We start from the raw sequence: 8,149 nt of genomic DNA, 5'->3' as shown, positions 1-8,149 counted from the left end.
GAGCCTGATAGCTGAGGGCTCTACCTCTTATTCTACTCATAGAACCTCTAGGTAGGCAAGTAGACTGGTATTTTGAGAGCAGAGTGTTCTGTTGGGATAATAGGGAACTATGAGCTAAGCTAAGTTAAGATACCATGGTGTCTGACCATTAGTGGCTTTGTAGGTGAGGAGGAGGATTTCACAGGGAGCCGATGAAGCTAACACAGGAAAGATGTGATCACTTTTCCTAGTTTCTGTCAGTACTTGTGCTGCAGCATTTTGAATCAGCTGGAGGCTTTTCACTGAGTCATTGGGACATTCTGATAATAAAGAATTAAAACAGTCCAGGCAAGAGATAGCAGATGCATGGACTAGTTTTTCAGCATCCTTTAGAGACAGAATGTCTTTGAATCATTCATACATTTAAGGTACAGGACTGTAATAAACTCCACCTGGTGCCTTTACTGTTGCAGTGTTCATGCACTGTTAGCCCGGATTTAATTTCTACTCAAATTATCTATGTACAGTACGTTGAAATTGATTGTTTAAGTTTGATTGTATAACTATCAAATTTAAGCGCAGTCTACTAATTCGAAGTAGAATATACTTACATTTGAAAGTAATGTATGCAAAATGCACTTTTCCATGGTTTTCTATCATGCCTTATGATGGTTGTTTTAACGTTTATATCATGTTTACAGATACAGTGCCTGTAGGAAATATCTAGATAAGCGCAGAGTTAAGGGGGTATGTCCAAGGGTATAGTCTATAATACACATTTTTTGCATTTTGCACATATAGTGAGCTATTTGCAGTATTTACAAGCTATTGACAACCCAATTTACACATAATTGAGTGCATTTGTTATCATTTTTGCACTGCTTGCAGCTGTTGCCATAACTACACATTTGAGGAGATGTTGGTGTAACCTCTGTTTCCTCTGTTCAGACTATCTATACAGCTTCCTGCAACAAGGGATGTTGCATGCCAGACTGACCCACTGTAGGCACACAGTTATCCTTGAGGACTCTTCAGCCTCACATCAGAAGTACAGGTCTGTAGCCATCTGAAGTGCATCTACTTTTGATAAACCTAACAGTCATTTATCAGTCTTGGAATAATGTGCAGGTAAATGAAGCTGTGGTTACTTAGAACTTGTGAGAGTGTGTAGGCTAAGGTTTCTGTCAACATTAACATCTTTGATTTTCTCTTTACTGTACCTCCAGACTCTACCTGGCTGCCATGTCCTAAAATGAAAATGCTGACCGACCACAAGCCCAAACAAAAGAAGGTGAACCACTGTTCAAGGTCCAATATAAAGGCCATGAAGGGAGAATGCAGAGCTACACCAGTTAAGACTGAGCCGACATTCTATAAGTGTTATATTATTTTATTTTTCAACCAAAAAATGTTTTGTACACATTGTATTAAGTATTGCACATATAATGTTATGACTGTTCCATCAACAACAAAATACAGTAAAGAAAATGTCAGGAGGTAGTTAGAAACAGACTTTCAGTCATAGTTTTGTAAAAAAACAACAAAAAAACGTGAAAAATGTAAACAAAATCTTTTGTGTTTTATCAAACAGGGAATGTGGTGGACCTCATATTTGAAAAAGTCTTTGTTGACCTGGGACCATACGCAGAAGCTGCTTTGGCCGTCCCCATCCCAGAGGACCTCACTGCACAGTTCGAGCGGCCTGAGAAGGAGGAGGTCATATCCAGCTCTGTGTCCCGGTTCTATCATGGGCCAGTCTAAAACCCACGTACCGGCCTGTGGCGTCAGGAAACTCGGCATGGATGCGTAGGACCACGCAGGCTGGAATGACGACCCAGATTCTGCGACCAAGGAAGCCCCAGCACCAGCTCACAAAGCTCCTATAGGCGAGATACCTGTACTGACTAAAACAACTGGACAGAGCATTTAGTCTTGCAAACATATATCTATGTTGTGTCTCACAATTTTTTTTTTTATGGATCCAGTGAATCCTACAGTTTTTTTATTATCACTGATTATAAGTCCCTCATTTGATGTAAATAAATGCTTGATTGTTACTAAAGAAATGACTCCTCTGAATTCATATATTATATGCACACTATCTGCTGATAGAAGAACTTTACAAATCAAAGAGCAGCTAAACTAATTTATTTGAGTGTGTGTTACTCTATTTATGGTGTGTTATTACCATTGTAAAATTATGTGCACTGAAGTAAAACAAGACTGTCTAACATCTTTTATTTAGATTGAAACTATGTTTTTACAAAGAAGCAAAACGTACTGGTGTATTCCTCTCAACCGTAAAGGACCATAGTCAGTGCGGTACATGTTGCAGGCAGAACACATTGAGGCAGAGCGGCTCCAACCCAGGACGGTCTACCATACATGGTAAATCTCCCTCGATCTCCCATAGCCGTCTGGTAACCTACAGTGAATTGCAAATGGTAAATGCTATGGTTTATTATAATTTAATGTAATCAAAACAAATTAGTGATTAGTTTGTCCAGTGAGAATGATACCTGTGGTATCTCCTAGCAGCAGATGTTCTCAGCTTCTGTGGGCATGGTTGCACAGTTTCCACAGGAGCACCTATCCAAAATATAGAGAAAAATGGAAACATTCACCAAAATATAAAGCTTGTGAAATTCAAACACAGACAGACAGTGGAGCTAAGGTGGGTAAGAAGTAAGCTTGGCTACATATCAAGTGCATATAACAGAGGTAATTTATAACATGCCAATTATTGCATATAATGTGGAGCTTGACAACAGTGTAGTGTAGAAAACTGGCCAGTTTAGTCTTTGACTAAAGATTACTGTTGCTGTCAGACATGTTTATGCTGATTTACAGCTTTCATTGTAATACACAAAATAAATTTACTACATAAAGGAAGATGTCATGATGAGCATCTCTGCTCAAAACATGGAGAAAAATGATTTACTTTGTCAGCATCTATTAAAATATCTGACTAGTACTGACATTGAACACCTGTAGCAGTCCACATACAACAAACATTTTCAGACTGTAAAAGTATATCTAAGGAGGCATGACAGATAATTACATTACACTATTCACAATAGTTCTTATTTACCAAAAGAAGCTCCCAGTAATGACGAGACAGTAACAGTTAGCATTAGCTACCTAGCTACATGTTAGTAACTGTGTGCCAGCACTCATCAACAAACTCAAAATGTAATGTCAAAATACACAAAATTGGTTACCAACCATTCAGAAACGTCCTGCTGCAGTTGTAGAGTTTGAACTTCTTCAGCAGCCTCTCCCTCTGGCTCAGATTCTGGATAAAAGTCGTGTGGTTGAACCAAAGCGCTTCCGACGCCAGGTCACAGGTCACGGTCACCGTAAACATTAGAGCATGGTGCCAGAAGCCCGAACGGCATCGCCTTCCAAAGAGGGGCGTGGTCAGGCACAGCTCATTTGCATTTAAAGCTACAGACACAGAAACAGCCTGTTCTGAACAAGGCTGAAAAACAGGGGTTTACAAGCATGCTGAAATATAGGATCGGAGTGGATTTTTTAGCAAGAAGCTTCAAAGACATGTTTTGGGGACCTCTGAGACTTATTCAAACTTGTTGAAAAGGAGCATAATATGTCCCCTTTAAGTTAAATGGGATGGAATTTTTAAGTTTTGGTCATGACCACGCCTCTTAAATTCCCACTGCATTCAAATAGTGTAGGAAGGTTCGGTGTTCCCGAGGTCATTTTTCAACTTAGTGGATGCTACAAAGAAGATTTTTTATGTTTTAATACTCAAAACATGTACAAAGACATGGTTAGCCGTTTCTGGTGATATTTCATGTTGTTATCAAGTATGCAGAAACACTGCAACACAACCTGTTGTTGTATTCTACTAATAGACTCTACTATTATAATGAATACAGTTATATTTGATTTAGATTTGACCAGTGAAACATCCTACTACATTTCAAAATGAATTCTAATTTATTAATTAAAATAATTTACAGTGGAACTTCAGTGGGAATCCTCTGCATTGACGAACATCCTCAACTCAACCCATCCACAGTGTGCATTGTCTTGGAAGGGAGTGTGGTAATGGAGGAGCTGGCCAACCTGCCACAGGCTTTCTGTGTCCTTTTTGGACTCATTTATGCCTTGCACTTGGATTACCCCAAGTGCATGAAAAGCACCTTCCACTTTATTCAACAGGTCATGCTAAACCTGGGCAGAGGTGAGCTGAAACCCAAAATTCAATCTTTGAAGAATCAACTATCTGTTTAAAACAGGGGTCTGAATACTTATACCACTGCTCTGGATCTGAGTACTTGGTTATTTGTAATGTTGCACTTTAAAAATACCATATTTACTGTGGGCACTGTTTGATATGAAAGTTTTTTTATGCATTGCCAATGATTTTGTTGTTTGATTCCATCGTGATTGGTGTATGAGTCATGTTATTAGCACTGATCTAGCAGTTTGGTTCCATTCCTATTTCTAGCTACAGTATGTTTTATGGCATTGACACTGATTTTGTAGTTTAATTCCATGCTGATTGGTGTATGATTCGTGTTATTACCACTGATCTAGTTTCATTCCTATTGCATTGGCATTGATTTTGTAGTTTAATGCCATCCTGATTCACAAGAGTGCATGAAAAGCACCTTCCACTTTATTCAGCAGGTCAGGCTCAACTTGGGCAGAGGTGAGCTGAAACCCAAAATTCAATCTTTGAAGAATCAACTTTCTGTTTAAAACAGGGGCCTGAATACTTATACCACTGCTCTGGATCTGAGTGCTTGGTTATTTGTAATGTTGCGCTTTAAAAATACCATACTGTTGGCACTGTTTGATATGCAAGTTTTTTTATGCATTGCCACTGATTTTGCGATTTGATTCCATGCTGATTGGTGTATGATTTGTGTTATTAGTGCTGATGTAGTTTAATTCCTATTGCTACCTATGTTGTATAGCATTGGCATTGATTTTGTAGTTTAAAGGGAGTTTCATTTTTTGATTGCAAACCTATTTTGTTTGATAACGTGATAAAGACAAGTTTAATAAAATATGTAGACAAGAATGTACTCCTGTGGTTTTGCTTTTTATTTTCTTAATTAATTTAATCTGTATAGTTTTTTTTTTTTTTTTTTTATTAAACAGATTTTATTTTGCTCTTCATATAGTGGAGTAATTGGGCAAAGGAATTTTTAAGGTAAATCAACTTGGAGGTTAGTGTATTCAGCTTAAAGTTATTGTTTTTAAGTTTAATCATCTTGGAGGTTACTGCACTTAACTTTAAATTTTCTGTGGAATAAAGGGGCAAAGCAATTGATATTACTAATTATTTTAAGTTAAACAAACTTGGTATTAAGTGTATTGAACTCAAAATAACAATGCCATCCACTCATTTTTTTAAGTTAAGTTTTCATTAAACATTACTTAATTTTTTTAGGGCAACCAGTTTCCTAAATTTTTTTAAGTAAACTCAAGTTATCCGGGTTTACAGTGTGGCTACAACTTCACAGATTCCAAATAAATGTTATTTCCTGCCTTGTGTCTAAACAGCAGAATGCTGTGATAAAACATGCATCTCGCCCGAGAAAGGTAAAAAGACAATCGTCAGGGTATTAATAACCAACTACTCATCAGAGAATCCAGAGCAAGTGGAAAGAATAAAGGTGGAGGACTGGTTCTGCTTGTGAACAATAGCTGGTGCAACCCCGGTCATATCACAGTGAAGGAGAAGATCTGCTCTCGAGATATTGAACTGTTGGCAGTTGGTCTTAGACCGTGCTATGTACAGAGGGAGTTCTCACACATTGTTGCCATTGTTGTTTACATTAAACCACGAGCAGAGCATGCAGTCGCGTGGGACGTCATTCACAAGACTGTTGCGAGAGTACAGACCCAGCACCCTGTTGCAGTATCTGGGGATTTTAACCATGTCACTCTCACCTCTCACCTGACTGCCTTCAATCAGTACAGTGGCTTGCAAAAGTATTCATACCCCTTGAACTTTTCTACATTTTGTCACAACCACAAACGTAAAAGAATTTAATTGGGATTTTATGTGATAGGCCAACACAAAGTGGCGCATAATTGTGAAGCGGAAGGAAAATGATACATGATTTTCCAATTTTTTTTACAAATAAAAAATGAGAAGTGTGGCGTGTGGCGTGCAAAATATTCAGCCCCCTTTACTCTGATACCCCTAAATAAAATCCAGTGCAACCAATTGCCTTCAGAAGTCACCTAATTAGTAAATCGAGTCCACCGGTGTGTAATCTAATCTCAGTATAAATACAGCTGTTCTGCGAAGGCCTCTGAGGTTTGTTAGAGAACATTAGTGAACAAACAGCATTAAGCCCAAGGAACACACCAGCTGGGTCAGGGATAAAGTTGTGGAGAAGTTTAAAGCAGTCTTAGGTTATAAAAAAATATCCCAAGCTTTGAACATCTCAGATGAGATGAGGCCACTATGAGTGGCGGAAAAATAACACTAACATCATACTAACAACACCCTGAACACACCATCCCCGCTGTGAAACATGGTGGTGGCAGCATCATGCTGTGGGGATGCTTTTCTTCAGCAGGGACAGGGAAGCTGGTCAGAGTTGATGGGAAGATGGATGGAGCCAAATACAGGGCAATCTTGGAAGAAAACCTGTTAGTCTGCAAAAGACTTGAGACTGGGGCTGAGGTTCACCTTCCAGCAGGACAACGACCCTAAACATACAGCCAGAGCTACAGTGGAATGGTTTACATCAAAGCATTGTCATGTGTTAGAGTGGCCCAGTCAAAGTCCAGACCTAAATCCAATTGAGAATCTCTGGTAAGACTTGAAAATTACTGTTCACAGACGCTCTCCATCCAATCTGACTGGCAAAAATTTCAGTCTCTAGATGTGCAAAGCTGGTAGAGACATACCTCAAAAGACTTGCAGCTGTAATTGCAGTAAAAGGTGGTTCTACAAAGTATTGACTCAGGGGGGCTGAATACTTTTGCACGCAACACTTTTCAGTTTTTAGTTTGTGAAAAAATTTGAAAATCATGTATCATTTTCCTTCCACTTCAAAATTATGCGCCACTTTGAGTTGGTCTATCACATAAAATCCCAATGAAATACATTTACGTTTGTGGTTGTAACGTGACAAAATGTAGAAAAGTTCAAGGGGTATGAATATTTTTGCTGTTCTACAACAGGTGTGACACAGCCTCACCTGTTCTCTCTCCCACTGCTTCAGCTGCAGCTTCTCCTCATCTCCTCCACAACCTGACACTGCAGCTGCAACTCCCTCCACACTGGGTCAAGTCTCCTGTCCTATACAGCGGAGGAGGTGAGGGCGGAGCTCAAGAGGCTACACCCTGGAAAGGCAACTGGCCCGGATGGTGTGTGTCCGAGGCTGTTAAAGGACTGTGCAGCCCAGCTGACTGAGCCTCTCCAGAGGATCTTTAACTTAAGCCTTCAAACAGGGAGGGTCCCAGTCCTGTGGAAAACATCATGTCCTGTTCCGATACCTAGTAGGACGACCGGCTGAGATAAATTACTACAGACCGGTCGGTGTCCCTCACATCACACATCATGAAGACCCTGGAGTGGCTGCTTCTCCACCTTCTGAGGCCACAGGTTGAACATGCACTAGACCCCCTACATTTCGCCTACAAAGAACATATTGGAGTGGATGATTCCGTCCTTTACATGCTCCACTGTCCGATTCTCACTTGGATGAGCCAGGTAGTTACATGAAGATTATGTTCTTCGATTTCTCAAGTGCATTTAACACCATCCAACCCCCCATTCTTAAAGACAAGCAGGATGGGATGGGGGTGGATCCCTGCTTCACATCCTGGATTGTCGATTACAACGACCACAGTATGTCAGGCTGTATCTCAGGGACAGTGATGAGCAGCACTGGGGCTCCACAGGGGACTGTTTTGACTCCGTTCCTGTTCACCCTTTAGACTTTAAATACAACTCTGAGTCCTGCCACATCCAGAAATACTGGGATGACACAACTATTGTGGCGCATAGCAGGAACGGGCAGGAAAAGGAGTACAGAGATCTGACGATGGCCTTCAGTGAAGAGAGCGACAAGAACTGACTCCCTCTGAACACCTCCAAGACCAAGGAGATGGTCATGGACTTTTGGAGGTCTAGGCCCACCCTTCAGCCAGTCAACATTCAAGGGAAGGACAT

General features: G+C 40.2%; 1 long non-coding RNA gene across 1 annotated transcript; it reads right to left on the bottom strand.

Moving 5' to 3' along the window:
• Nucleotides 1–1,212: 1,212 nt before the first annotated feature.
• Nucleotides 1,213–3,341, bottom strand: LOC130187883 (uncharacterized). Its single transcript, XR_008830521.1, has 3 exons — nucleotides 3,205–3,341; nucleotides 2,499–2,568; nucleotides 1,213–2,404 (listed from the first exon to the last, which is right to left on the bottom strand). It is a non-coding gene; the product is annotated as an uncharacterized LOC130187883 (long non-coding RNA).
• Between the last annotated feature and the right edge of the window lie 4,808 nt (nucleotides 3,342–8,149).

Source organism: Seriola aureovittata, chromosome 19, assembly GCF_021018895.1.
Source record: "Seriola aureovittata isolate HTS-2021-v1 ecotype China chromosome 19, ASM2101889v1, whole genome shotgun sequence".
Taxonomy (NCBI): Eukaryota; Metazoa; Chordata; class Actinopteri; order Carangiformes; family Carangidae; genus Seriola; species Seriola aureovittata.
The sequence above is the reverse complement of the archived record's forward strand: the minus strand, read 5'-3'. Positions and strand labels throughout refer to the sequence as shown.